General features: G+C 47.1%; 1 protein-coding gene across 7 annotated transcripts in view; it reads right to left on the bottom strand.

Moving 5' to 3' along the window:
* SIPA1L3 (signal induced proliferation associated 1 like 3) overlaps window positions 1-14260 on the bottom strand; it is a 231914-nt gene that overhangs the window by 205201 nt on the left and 12453 nt on the right. Inside the window, exon 1 of one of the 7 annotated variants that reach the window (XM_047793283.1) lies at window positions 12577-13257. The exons of the other annotated variants lie outside the window; for them this stretch is intronic. The gene's annotated coding sequence lies outside the window, so the exon portion shown is untranslated. Of the gene's footprint in view, window positions 1-12576; window positions 13258-14260 lie in introns of those variants that run through there. 7 annotated transcript variants of the gene reach the window in all.

The raw sequence follows: 14260 nt of genomic DNA, 5'->3' as shown, positions 1-14260 counted from the left end.
AAGTCAGTGGGAAAAGATGGATTATTCAAACAATACAATGGGGACAACTGGTTAACTACTAGTTGGGGATGGGTTGGGGGTGGGTTTAAGATCTTTACTCCACGGGAGTTCCCACTGTGGCTCAGTGGTAACAAACCCAACTAGTATCCACGAGGATGGGGATCCACGATCCCTGGCCTTGCTTAGTGGGTTAAGGATCCGGCGTTGCCATGAGCTGTGGTGTAGGTCGCGCTCGGATCTGGTGTTGCAGCTGTGGCTATGGTTGTGCCATAGGCCAGCAGCTGCAACTCTGATTCAACCCCTAGCCTGGGAACTTCCATATGCTGCCTGTGTGACCCTAAAAAGAAAAAAAAAAAACAACAAAATTTTCTCCACACCTAACACCAAAAAAAAAAAAAAAGAAAGAAAGAAATCCAGACACTGAGTATTAAAAAAATGAAGTCATAAAATAACTAGGAAGAAAATATATTTATCTCAAATTAAAGGCCAAAACTTTTTTTTTTTTAAGTCCCAATGTGTTCAATAACATTACAAAGTTAAAAGGCAGGAGTTCCTGCTGTGGTACAATGGGTTAAGAATCCAACTGCAGCAGCGTGGGTCACTGCGGAGGTGTCGGTTCAATCCCTGGCCTGGTGCAGTGGGTTAAAGAATCCAGCATGGCCAGAAGAGAAAAAAAATTCCAAACTAAATAGGAATATATACCTGCAACATATAAAAAAAGAATTCATACCTTCACTAATGCAAAGATCCCCTACAAATCTGTCAGAAATAAAGAAAAACGCCCACCCAAGAAAAACAGGCAACTAACGAGGAATATATATGGTTAATAAACAGATCTCAGAAGACAAGTTAGTAATAAATATCACAAGTCTTTAAACATATTTATTCACTTTGTTGCAGTAATTGCAACTCCAGGACTTTGTCCAAAGAAAAATCTAAGGAGCAAACAAAGGTTTTTGTGTGTGAAATGTTCAGAGTTATAACAATGAAGGTTGGAAACAACCAGTTATGTTTGACAACAGGGCACAGGCAGGACGGAACACTGTGAAGTCGTTAAAAAGAATGTGGCTGACCTTGACCCAGCGCCATGGGAGGGTCTCCAAGATAGACTGTTAAAGGGGACTGCAGCCTGCAGAACAATGTACCCAGAAAAAGCATGTCTATAAAACAGTATATGCATGTAAGTGTGTCATAGAAGTAGCTAACAGGTGCCTGTCACTTGCAAGGTGCCAGCCACTCTGTCGCATATGAAATACAATGAATCCTTTCCAAGCCAAGTGGTTAGGACCTTCACCACCATTTTACAGATGAGGAAACTGAGGCACTGAAGCACAATTAAGTGAAGGGCCAAGTCTGTACAGAGCAAAACTGGGACCTGAACCCAAGCGCCGTGGCTCCAGAGCGCAAGCTCTTTACACACACGATCCATAGCACAGCCAGCAAGGACGGGTGCCCTTCCTGTCCCTCTGGGCAGGTGAGGGAGATGGTGGGGGGGGGGGAGGCCAGGGGCCGGGGACACGATGGGAATGGGAACTGCCATGCTGTGCTCTACACACAGCTCCACCCCGACCTGTTTTACAACTCGAGTGCAGCTTCTATAAGATGGAAATCAATAGAATTTTTTAAAAATAGAATTGTAGAAACTGATCAATATAAAATGTTTGCCACTCCCCCTAAAGGCAGGTAGAAGCAGATGATCCACAGCTATCGCTGCTAAAGGGCGAGCAGTGAGCAGGGCCCAACTCGCCACCACCTTTCACATGCGGGGGGTGGGGGGGCACAGGGGACACCAAGTATGGCCGTGTGTCTGGCTGAGGTACCGCAGGGGACACACCCTGTGGAGTGAGCCCCCTTGACAGGTGGGGCGCTGGAAAAGGAGATAAGAAGGATTTGATGGCGGAGGAGACTTTCAGCCCCATCAGGTAAGCAGGCGCGGGACCAAAGTCCAGGGCGTATACGCACCTTATCTGGTCCAAGTGCCAAGTTACAAACGTCAAGCTGTGTAAGTGTCAGTGACCAGAAAGTCCCTGTTTTCCGCCCTGTAATAAATACTGTAATAAAAGGCGAGTCAGGATCCAGGCCAGCAGAGGGGTAAGGGCCAGCAAGGCAGACTCACTTCCCCGATGGCCTAAATGAGGACACGCCTCTGCTGTTCCCGACACAGCAAACTGGTGCCCCTCTGCCCTCGCTGTTCCTTCTGCCAGGAGGGCTCTTCCTTCGAGCCTTTCACAAGGCTGCCACCTCTGTACCACACCGGGCTCAGCTGACATGTCCCTACACTGGCACAGCCCTCCCCCAGGCAGCCCAGCTCTCCAGCCTCCCACAGCGCCCCCACCTTCCAGGGGCGTCCCCTCATGTTCTGCTTTAATGACTTCACAGCGTCATTCATCCCCACCTGAAATTACCTTATCAATGTGCTGACCTCTTTACCATCTGCGGCCTTCACCACAAACGTAAACGCCAAGAGGACGGGCCTTCTCAGGCTCTCACCCCAGAGCCTGGAACACGTGAGGCCGAATAAATATTTGCCAAATGAACAACTCAGGGACTGAATGAATGCGTGGATTCTGCATCACTCCAGCTCAAATCTCCTCTCCCCACTCAGAGGGAACACGCATGCTGGAATCTCCAGAAGCAAAGAAAACCCTCAGGTGTATACGGTGTAATTGATCCTGAGGCATCCAAATGATTTCAAGCGTGCCAGTGCTCCCAAGAATTTATGACCTAGACAATGGTGGCCGGGGTCAGTGCTCACCCCTGGCCAGGCCCCTAGAAGGACTGGCCTTTCCAATGGGGCAGAGCCCTCTATTGTCCTTTTGTCCAGGAACGAACGGGGTTCCAGATCAGAAGAAATTCAAATCCTTGGAAACCTCTTGCTCTGAGCATAAAGGCCTAATCCTCTGGCACAGATCAAGAACCCTCCAGAGGCTACAGGTTTGAAAATACATGGCCAGGGAAAGAGAGGGAAAAAAAAACCGAAAATGGCAACGGTCTAGAGTCGTCTGTCTCTCCCCCCGTTACACTGACTCATGAGCTCCAGGGCCTCCACGTGGTCCAAGGTAAGGCCTGAGGCGGCCGTGCCCACACCATGAGATGGCTGCGACCGCCGCTCCTCTGCGAGCTCCCAAATCCAAGACGGCCGTGGGCAGTAGCAGAGACGAGTAAGTATCATGAATGAACACAAAGATAAAGACACAAAATTGGAATCGCCCTAGGAAAAATCAGCCAATTAGAAACCACCAGGCCAACTGTTCGCTACTCATTTCTAATGTAAACAAAAGTTCAAAAGAGTCAGTACCCTCTGGATAACTGAATAATAGATGAGGGAGGTTTCTCTCCAGAGGAATATTCCAGCTAATAAATGAAGAGGAGGGTAGAATTACAATGTCACAATGTTCCCAAACCCCATGTGGAAGCTGGGTGTAGGCAACAGTCGTTTACAGCTGCTAAGTGGACAGAACAACACAGAGACAAGAGGCTTTACATACCCTAATGGATATACACAGGCAGCAACACCTAGCAGAATGTCTTGATCTCAAATACGAATCTCATCCAGTCTCTAAATTCAACTGCCGATTCATAGGAAACACAGGGACAAAAGAACTCATTAAATGCCACCAACAAGACACCGACTGTGCAAAATCTACAGGACAAATGACATGGCTCATCTCAACAAATATACTACAAAAGGAAAAAAAAACGGAGGGGGGGGAAACCCCTGGATTAAATGACACTTAACAGGCACATGAATCAAATCCAACAGTGGATCCTGTTGGGTCTTGATTAAAACAAATCAATTCTAAAAAGATATTTATGAGAAGATCTGAAATGTTAGCACCAACTGGATACTGGGTGATGACAAGCAATTACTGTTAGTTATTTTAACCATGACAATGCCACTGTCATTATGTCCTTAAAGAATCCTTATCTTTCACAGATCAATACTGAAGTATTTAGCTTTAAAATAATCCAGGGAGAGAGAGGGTAGTGGTGGATATTTACAAAACCAGAGTGGATAGGGATTAAGAAGAGCTAAGGCTATTTGCTTTCTCAGAATGTGTCTAGAGGTGACTCTGAAGGGTGACTCAGAAAAGAGCTCACGATCACTTGCACTGCCAAGTGCTAATGATCCCATCACATCTTCCTCCTGCTCAGAACACTTCTGTGGCTCCAGGTCACCCTGGGAAAAGCCAACAGTCCTCTCTGTGGCCCACAAGGCCCCACTCGGCCCTCACCCCCCCACCTCCCTCCTCTCATTTCCCACCACGCTCCCTCCCTCTCCCAAGCCCTACAGGCCCCAGCAAAGTTCCTCAAGCAGGTCAGGCACCGTCTCACCACAGGGCCTTTCACTGGCCCTTATTTTGCCCCAAGTGCCCTTCTCCCAGATGCCCACATGGCTCCCTCACTCCCCCTTTCCCCTCAGCTTTATTTTTTATTTTATTTATTTTTTATTTGTTTTGTCTTTTTGGCCATTTCTTGGGCTGCTCCCGAAGCATATGGAGGTTCCCAGGCTTGGGGTTGAATCGGAGCTGTAGCCGCCGGCCTACACCACAGCCACAGCAACGCGGGATCCGAGCCGCATCTGCAACCTACACCACAGCTCACGGCAATGCCGGATCATTAACCCACTGAGCAAGGGCAGGGACCGAACCCGCAACCTCATGGTTCCTAGTCGGATTCGTTAACCACTGCACCACGACAGGAACTCCTCCCCTCAGCTTTAAAACGCTATCTGGTATAGGAGGCCCTAACCACTTTGTCTAAAATGGTACCACGTACTATTTATTCTCATTTCATGCATCTTCCTGGATTTCTTTACATGCCTGCTATCTCCTTCTGACTATCAACTCCTTGTTTCATTTACTATTTTCTCTTTTAAAAATGTAAGCTCCATGAAGGTGGGGCCTTCGTATGTTTTCCCATGACTGGCTTTCCAGAGTAGTGCCCACACAAAACAGATGCTCAATAAATATCTTGTAATACATCAAAGAATTAGGAGTTCCCACTGTGGCTCAGCAGTTAAGAACCCGACTAGTGTCCATGAAGATGCAGGTTCGATCTCTGGCCTCGCTCACTGGGTTAAAAAGGACCCAGTGTTGCCACAAGCTATGGCATAGATCATGAATGTGGCTCAGATCTCGTGTTGCTGTGGCTCCGATTTGACCCCTAACCTAGAAACCTCCATATGCCTCAGGTGCAGCCTTAAAAAAAAAAAAAAATCAAAGAATCAAAAGAGGCTTCATCTAGACGTAGCATCCTGGTGTCTGGCACCCCCTTTAAGAGCCCTTTTAGGGAACACTTTAGAACTAACAAAGCTGCTGGCTGCCTAATCCAATACTGAATCTCTCCTGTTAACTTAGTAATAGAATCTGATTTTTAGCTAAGAACAAGGCCATGTGACATACATTTCCCAGATTCCCTTATAACTATAAAAGGCACCATGACCAAGTTCTGGGCAAGAGTTTGAAGGCAGACTTATTGTGTGCAACTTCCATCAAGTCTCTTTAAAGAGCCGGGTGCCCATCTTCATCCCTTCTTTCCTGCTTGCTGGGACATAATGGCTCAAGCCTGAGCAGCTGTCCTGAACCACGAGATAAGAGCATAACGATGGTGGAGCAAGAAGGGAGAAGGATAACACAGCATTGTAAATAAGCTACACTCCAATAAAATTTATTAAAAAAAAAAAAAAAAAAAGGGTAGAAGGAAATGGAAGTCCTGGCCTGCTCGACCCTGGGCTCCTTGATGTGAGAAATAACCTTCTACCTTGTTTTAGGCCATTGTCATTGTCTTTTATAAGCAGTTTTCTATCATACATAGTTGAACTGAATCCAGATACACCTGAGATCACAAAGCTATGGTAGAGTGGGTGGAACAGGTACAGTCAATACATCTATACAAACATATAAAAACGCCCATAACTTAAGAACTGTTCCAAAGAAGAGAATCACTGTGAGCTGTGGGTAAAAAGAGGGTGTGGAGGTGTTCCCATCATGGCGCAGCAGAAACAAATCTGACTAGGAACTATGAGGTTGTGGGTTCGATCCCTGGCCTCGATCACTGCGTTAAGGATCTGGCGTTGCTGTGGCTGTGGTGTAGGCCGGCCACTATAGCTCTGATTAGACCCCTTGCCTGGGAACCTCCATATGCTGCAGGTGTGGCCCTAAAAAGCAGGGGGAGGGGGGGAAGGTGTCTTACACTGTTGGTGGGAAACATTGGTGCAACCACTATGGAAAACAGTATGGAGGTTCTTCAAAAAACTAAAAAGAGAACTACCATTTGATCCAGCAATCCCACTCCTGGGCATCTATCCAGAGAAAACCATAATTCAAAAAGGTTCCCCAAGGTTCATTGCAGCACTATGTACAATAGCCAAGACATGGAAGCAACCTAAATGTCTACCAAGAGAGGAATGGATAAAGAAAATGTGGTACACATATACAATGGAATATTACTCACCCATAAAAAGAATGAAATAATGTTATTTGTGGCAACATGGATGGACCTAGAAACTATTATACTAAGTGAAAGACAAACATATGATATCACCTGTATGTGGAATCTGAAAAAAAAAAAAGATACAAATAAACTTTTTTGTGGGATAGAAACAGACTCACAGGCTTTGAAAAACTTGTGGTTACCAAAGGGGACAGGTCAGGCGTCGGGGGGAGGAACTGGGGGTTTGTGCACTGAGGTATATGGAGTGACTGGCCAACGGGGGCCTGAGGTGTAACACAGAGAACTCCACCCAGCACCCTGTGATGATCTACGTGGGAAAACATTCTGAGACAGAATGGAAATGTGTGTATGTATGACTGGGTCACTTGCTGCACCGCAGCAATTACCACAACCTCGTAAACTACTTATACTTCAATAAAACCTTAAAAAAAAAAAAAAGTCCCAAAGAAGAGAGAATCACCATAAGCTGGGGGTACAAAAAGTGGCCTCATGGAGTTGGGGGGAGGGTGAACAGAGGAGACAACCAAGAAAATGATGACGTGAGGATCGTACAACTTTCATTAGGTTAAATGGGCTACGGCCCCAGGATGAGTAATCAGACTATCTAAGGAACACCTATAATAAAGAAGAAAAAGGAAAAGAAGCAAAAAAGGATGAAAAGCCTACATCCAAAAGAAGAAACGTAAATGAAAAGCCTTCTTCATCTTCACAGGGGAATACAAATTAAAACCACAAGGAAATTTCATTTCATACCCATCAGACTGGAAAAAACAAAAAAGCTTTACAAAATCAAATGTGACAGGAACAGAACAACAGGAACTCGTATGTGTCCTTGCCGGGAACGTTCAGAGAACCGCCTGACAACATCCAGCAAAGTTAAAGATACTCACTTCTTACACTCACCCATCTCATGCCTCGGTACGCACCTCAAAGAAATTCTTGTCCATGCACCTCAGGAAATGCGTGTAACAACATTCAAAGTAGGCCATGAATACCACAAAAAAAAATCTGGAAACTAATGAAATATCCAATGGCATGAAAATGACTAAAACAAAAATGTGGTCTATTCAGCCAGTGGACTATTACAGAGCAGTTAACAAAAAATGAATGAACTACAACTATCAACTGTCTGGATCAATCACAGGTGAAAAATACAAGTCCCAGAAGACTATATATAGCCTTATATTATTTGTAAAAGTTTAAAAGTAATTCTTTTAAGACAAAGAATGATAAACAAAAAATTTAAGGTGGTGGTCACCCCGGGAGAGTAAACTGGGGACTGAATGGGAAACACCAGGTCCACATAAGTTATTGGTAGGTAATGTTTTTAGTTCTTCGGCAGGTAGTAGGCTATTCACTGTAATAGACAGTATTGCACAAACCAAAGATACCAGTGTACCATGCACCAAGGATTACGATAATCCGACTCTATGTGCCCAAGGCCATCTTTAAAAAACAGGATGCATTTAGGAAGAGGTGAGAAAAAACACACACTAAGTTACTGGAGGGCTAGAATATTAAGTGGTTTCCACCTCATGTTTTGTTCTGCTGTCACATATTCACTTCAATAAGAAATGTTTTTTTATATACATATTTTTTATTTTTTTATTTTTTGCTTTTTAGGGCCGCACTTGTGGCATATGGAGGTTCCCAGGCTAGGGGTCCAATGGGAGCTACAGCTGCCGGCCTTCGCCACAATGCCAGATCCGAGCCACATCTGTGACCTACACCGCAGCTCATGGCAACGCCAGATCCTCAACCCACTGAGCAAGGCCAGGGATCAAACCTGCAACCTCATGATTCCTAGTTGGATTCGTCTCCGCTGCACCATGACAGGAACTCCAGAAGTGTTTCGAATGATAAACAAACTAAAGCCCCATGGTGCAGGGGTTCTGTAGTCAGGCTCTGGAGCCCAACCACTACTTCTTATGGAAGGTTATTTAACTTCTCTGTACCTCTGTTTCTGCATCTGAAAAGGGGGGGGGGGGATGATCACTTCCCAGGGCCACAAGATTCAATGAGTTGATTCGCAGCTCCTCTTCACAAATTAAACCCTTAATGAGACCCGCTACTGTTATGATCATTAGCCTAACTCCAAGCATCCACGTGGGAGAAAAGAGCCGACTGACAAGCACCCACGGCTCCACCTGGTCCAAGGTAAGGCCTGGTCCTTGCAGCCTTGGTAAAAAGCCCAGTGCCTTGCCCACGCCAGGTACTTACTAAATGGTTGATAAATGAACACGTAGCCTCAGTTTACCCACCACGCTTTTGACTGTCTGAACAGACCACTGCTGGATGCCTACCCAGCACATCCATTCTCCCTGCTTCTTCTTTACTGACCCTTTGTCCAGGGTGGTGATAAGCACAGCTTAAAAACTGCATTTCCTTTTGGCAAGGGGTGGTCTTGTCATAAAGTTCTAGCCAAAGAGATGGAAGGAAAAGTCCGCTAAGGATTTCAGGGAAGGCTTTGGTTTTCAGACAGAGGGGGTATTTCTTTTCCTTAGAGCTTTGCTTCTTTCTGCCTGTAACAAGGATGTGGGGCTGGAGATGGGGCGGCCCTCTTACCACAGAGAGGCTAAGGGCAGCAGTGCAGAAACAGTCACCCAGGGCACTTGAGACAGTAAACTGCAGCACCACCTGGTCCTGATGATCCAGGCACCGATGGATCCTTATTAACCCACTGAGCGAGGCCAGGGATTGAACCTGTATCCTCATAGATACTTGTCAGATTCGTTTCTGCCAAGCCACAACTGGAACTCCCTAAATGCTTTTTAATTGTAAAAATGATTAATAGGGTTCTTACCTTTAACACAGATCAGTTGTGCTTAATGAGTACTTATTACCAAATAAGGAAGTTCATGTTTTTTCATACTAACAATCTTTGTTGGAAATCAGAACATGCAAAAGATCTTCTTGGAGTTTGTGACCCATTGGCAGTTTTCTTTTGTAAGTTGGCTATCTGCAATCTAATTTTTAAAAGCTATCGATAAAAATAATAGAGGGGAAAAAAAACCCCTGGAAACAAAGGGAATACACATCAGTTATGGCCGGGCCAAATAAATTATAGTACACCCACACCTCCATGTGTTTTGCAGCGATTAAAAACAGAAAATTTGGAGTTCCCGTCGTGGCGCATGGTTAACGAATCCGACTAGGAACCATGAGGTTGCGGGTTCGGTCCCTGCCCTTGCTCAGTGGGTTAAGGATCCGGCATTGCCATGAGCTGTGGTGTAGGTTGCAGACGCGGCTCGGATCCCGCGTTGCTGTGGCTCTGGCGTAGGCCGGTGGCTGTGGCTCCGATTCAACCCCTAGCCTGGGAACCTCCATATGCCACGGGAGCGGCCCAAGAAATAGCAACAACAACAACAACAAAAAGACAAAAGACAAAAAAAAAAAAAAAACAGAAAATTTGAGCATTACCTGAGAACTTGAAGGCATTTATGCACGGTATTGCCGTGTAAGAAAAGCAAAATGCAAAAACATTAATATAATAATAATTATCCCTTACAGGATAATATCCCCCACAGGATTATATAACCATGGAAAAACATGTGGAAAGATAGAATACAGTACTTGATTGTTCCCACGGGTGAAGGATTGTGGGAGGATGCTGACATGGGGGTGGGGCAGAGAGGAGCCCACAAAAAAAGCACTGGAAAAAAATTTAACGGGCTTGAAACCAATTCATAAAAATAATTATCATCCCCATTCAGTGAGCGATCTCGGTGCACTAGACACAGTGCTAACTGGGTCACTCCATCTCGCCTTTAACTTCTCATTTGATGCAGTCACTACTAATCATTCCTGTTTTCCAGATAAGGAAACTGAAGCCTAGTGAAGTGTTGTGCCTAGAGCTTGAGCAGTGCTGGGACTTGAATTTTATGTGCAATGGCTGCCCACGAGGGTCCCCATTCCAACTCCAAACCCACTGCACTCGGGGCTCAAAGGACAGTCAGCTGTTGGAGGCACAGCTGCTCTGACACTGCACACATCCTTAAACAGCAGCAGGCCCCAAGGTGTGATGATGTGTGTTGAGGCAGCACACACCTCAGTCCCTCAGTGCCTCCCACTGTTGGCAGAAACCCGAAAGAGCCAATGACCTCGCTTTGCGGAGCTTGGGGAAGCCTTGCCTGGGATATTTTTACAGGCTCAATTGCTGACACCGGGAGCCAGAAAACAGATGAGGAGGTGTCAGCTATTACACGGTCAGACATTCGGAGCGCACCATTTAATTAAAACCTGTTCGGCCCCAGAACAAGAATTACTGCCTGTTAAAGCAGGGGAGACAGATAAATTCTGCCTGGCCAGTTAATTCTTATTTCCAAGGCACTCCCTGACCCTCACTGCTGCAGGAAAGCTCAAGAGGGCCTGACAATAAAGTCGGTTTTGCATAGAATGGCTATGTGTGGGGTAGTGCTTTGACAGAGCCTTCCGCACCTGAACTAACCTGTGCACGTCGTCTTCACTCACTGGGAAAAAGGCTGTCTGTTCCATGCCACATGCACCAGGCTGCCCGCATGAGCCACTGCCAAGGCCCGGGCTGCACAGACTGGAGAGGAACTGAGGGACAGGAAGCCAAGAGGTCCGGACGCTGCAGGCAAGCCCAAGGACCACTGGTGACCAAGGGGAGGGTGCAAACGTGCTGCCTCCCCTGTCACTGCAGATGTGCAGATATGCTGACGTTCTCCTCGAAACACAAATAGGAACAGCCACCCTTCCTTGGACACTATCAGAAACTCACTCATAACGACAGAGGAATGGATAAAGAAGATGTGGTATATATACACAATGGAATATTACTCAGCCATAAAAAAAGAATGAAATAATGCCATTTGTGGCAACAAGGATGGGCTTAGAGATGATCATACTAAGACAGAAAGAGAAAGACAAATACCATGTGATATCACTTATACGTGGAATCTAAAATATGACACAAATGGACTTATCTACAAAACAGACTCACAGACGCAAGAACAGATTTGTGGCTGCCCAGGGGGAGGGAGGTGGGGAGGGATGGCTTGGAAGTTTGGGATTAGCAGATGCAAACTATTACATATAGGATGATAAACAAGATTCTACTGTATAGCACAGGGAACTTACATGCCGCCATATCCTGTGAAAAGCTAATGGAAAATAATATATAGATGTATATATACATATGTACAACTGAGTCATTTTGCTTAGAGCAGAAATTAACACATCATTATAGATCAACTATATGTCAATTAAATGTTTAATGAAACAATAAAAAATACCTTCAGTCATAAAATGGTTTATCCCACACCCACCACACACCAGGAAGTGTTCTACAGGGAGAGAGAGAAGTACCTGTGCTTTCCTGAAGCCTACAGGAGGGGAGGAAGGGATACTGAACATGACAAGGGCTCAGGCCATGAAGACAAAGCAGAGTAAAGGGCCAGAGTGTGATGGAGAAGGTGCCGCTTAATGCTTAATAAGGAGAGAGGCCTCACTGAGAAGGTGACATTTGAGCAGAGACCCGAAGGGAGTGGGAGCTTTGGGGAGAGGGGGGAAGTGTTCCAGGTCGAGAGAAGAGCGAGGGCAAAGGCCTGAGGGAGGAACACAGGCAGCTAGTGTAGCTGGAGCACAGCCAGCAGCAGTTGAGGCTGGGAAGCCAGAGATGATCAGGTCAGACAGGCATGTGGGGGGCGAGGTGGGGCATGGGCATAGCTGACACGGAGCACCACTCCGTGCCCAGACGTGAGTGCTCTACGTCATTCATTGGAAAGGTGAGTGGGTACTGCTCCTGCTTCCCACTTCCTCACATGAGGAAACTAAGGCCCAGAGAGGGAAAGGAACTGGCCTGAGACCACACAGCTGGTCTGTACCAGGCTAGGATGCCCACTGGTACAGAAGTTTGCATCCCCCCGCAGCTCAACATTCACCGATGCCTCCTCCAGGGAGAAACAGTCTCCGTTTCCTTCTCACTCCCTCGACACTCCAGCCACCCTTTCTTAGGAGCAGACAGGTAAACATTTCAGGGAAGAAGAGGGGGTTAGAAAAAGAAGAAAACACAAAACGACCAGTCTAACTCCCGAAAAGAGGAAACACAGCGTTAACTTTCTCTGCAAGTTACTACCAAACTTAACAGACACCACTCACTGGAACACGTCCTGAGCACAGCGCGGATCAAAGGCAGCCGGGTGACCGTGAGGGGAGCTCCAGGCTCTCAGCTCCCATCCCAGGTCTCCTCCAGGCCAAGGCCACCTGCCTGCGCTCAGCAGGCCGCCCTCGGCCTCGCCCTCGCCGTTGGGTGGGTGGCGCCTCCCCGGCCGGGGTGTCTGGAATGCGGAAACGGGAACCTGCCGCGCCAGCTCCCAGCAGCGACTCATTCAGCAGCCGCAGGAACACAGCCGGCGGAGCTCCCCAAGAGAGGGCAGGTCTTCGCCAACAGGCACGTTCCCGGGGAGGGCTGTTTTGCCAATGGTCCCAGTGCGGGAGGGAAATAAAAGGACTCCTTACTCATCAGACACGTGGTCTGAGGAGCCTGAATGGGCTCAAGGGAAAGCTCAAGGTAACAAAGGCAGCTCGCCTGTTACCCTCCCGGCCGGGAACAGGCCACCTGTTCACTGACCGAGCCAGGGCTGGATGGGTGCCCACGGCATCCCCTGCCCTGGGCTTGCTGGCTTCATTCACAACCACACAATCCCAAAGTGGGCTCCTCTCCCCGTGCGGACGGGGAGCTGGCTCACGCAGGCAGTGGAGCTTATCGATCAAGCCCTGCTGCTGGACTCCTGACCAGCCCGGGAAGCACAGCGGAATGGGTTTGCCAAATAACCACCACCAGAACCCCCATGCTCGCTCACACAGCACAAGGCAGTGTTTTAAGCACTTCCTGTGAATTATCTCACCAGCCCTCACAGCCACCCTCTAAGTAAACACCACCAGCACTCCTATGTTACACATGAGAAAATCCGGGGACGGAGAAGTCAGGGGCTAAAGGTCACATGGCAAGAAAGTGGTGGGGCAGAGGGTGAAGCCAAGCAGAGTAACTCTGTTCTTAACCACTGCACGAGATCTCCTCTCGAGAGAAAAGATGGTTCCCCTCATTGGGCCTCAGTTTCCTCATCTGTCAAATGAGGCGAGTGTGAGGTGCTGGCAAGAGCTCTTATGCCTAACCCACAAAAATGCTCAATAACCATCAGCTGCAGTTATCACATGTTACCCTCAGGTTCCATCAGGGTCAGCTTTTTACCTTCAAAACAGAGGTAATTATAGTCATAGAGTTTAAATTCTGGGCAGCTGAAGGGAAGAAAAAAAAAAGACTTACTGCCCTTTCCATCCAAAAAAAAAAATTATACAAAATATCTATTCTGAGTCCTGCACTAGGATACAGTGTAAACAAAAACCAACAGACCCTGCCCTTAGGGCGCTTACAGTCCCCTATAAATAAACTGGCACAAAATATCGAAGATAAAGCGTGTGTACTGCGTGCTCATTGTGGGCCAGGCACCACAGCGCTCAAAACGCTCTGCATGCTTTAATGCACTGAATTCTCCCAACAACACGGGGGATAGTACTGTCACCACTTTAAAGGTATGCAAACAGAGGCACTGCCAGGCTAGTGGCTTCCCCAAGTTCGCACCGGAGCCTGAGGTGGGTCCAGGATTTGCACCGAGGTAGCCTCATTCCTCAGTCCCCCAGCAGTCCCACGGGGCAACAGCTTTATGCTGGGTCCATAAGCGGTAGTTGCAACAGGCACCTACAGGAAACAGTCTACAAAATGAATGGTCACTTTCATGGGTTCTGGGGAGGAGAGGGCGGGAATATTAAATTATAATTCCTC

This window comes from Phacochoerus africanus, chromosome 8 (genome assembly GCF_016906955.1).
Source record: "Phacochoerus africanus isolate WHEZ1 chromosome 8, ROS_Pafr_v1, whole genome shotgun sequence".
NCBI lineage: Eukaryota > Metazoa > Chordata > Mammalia > Artiodactyla > Suidae > Phacochoerus > Phacochoerus africanus.
Note: the sequence above shows the minus strand (reverse complement) of the source record. Positions and strands in the feature narration are given on the sequence as shown.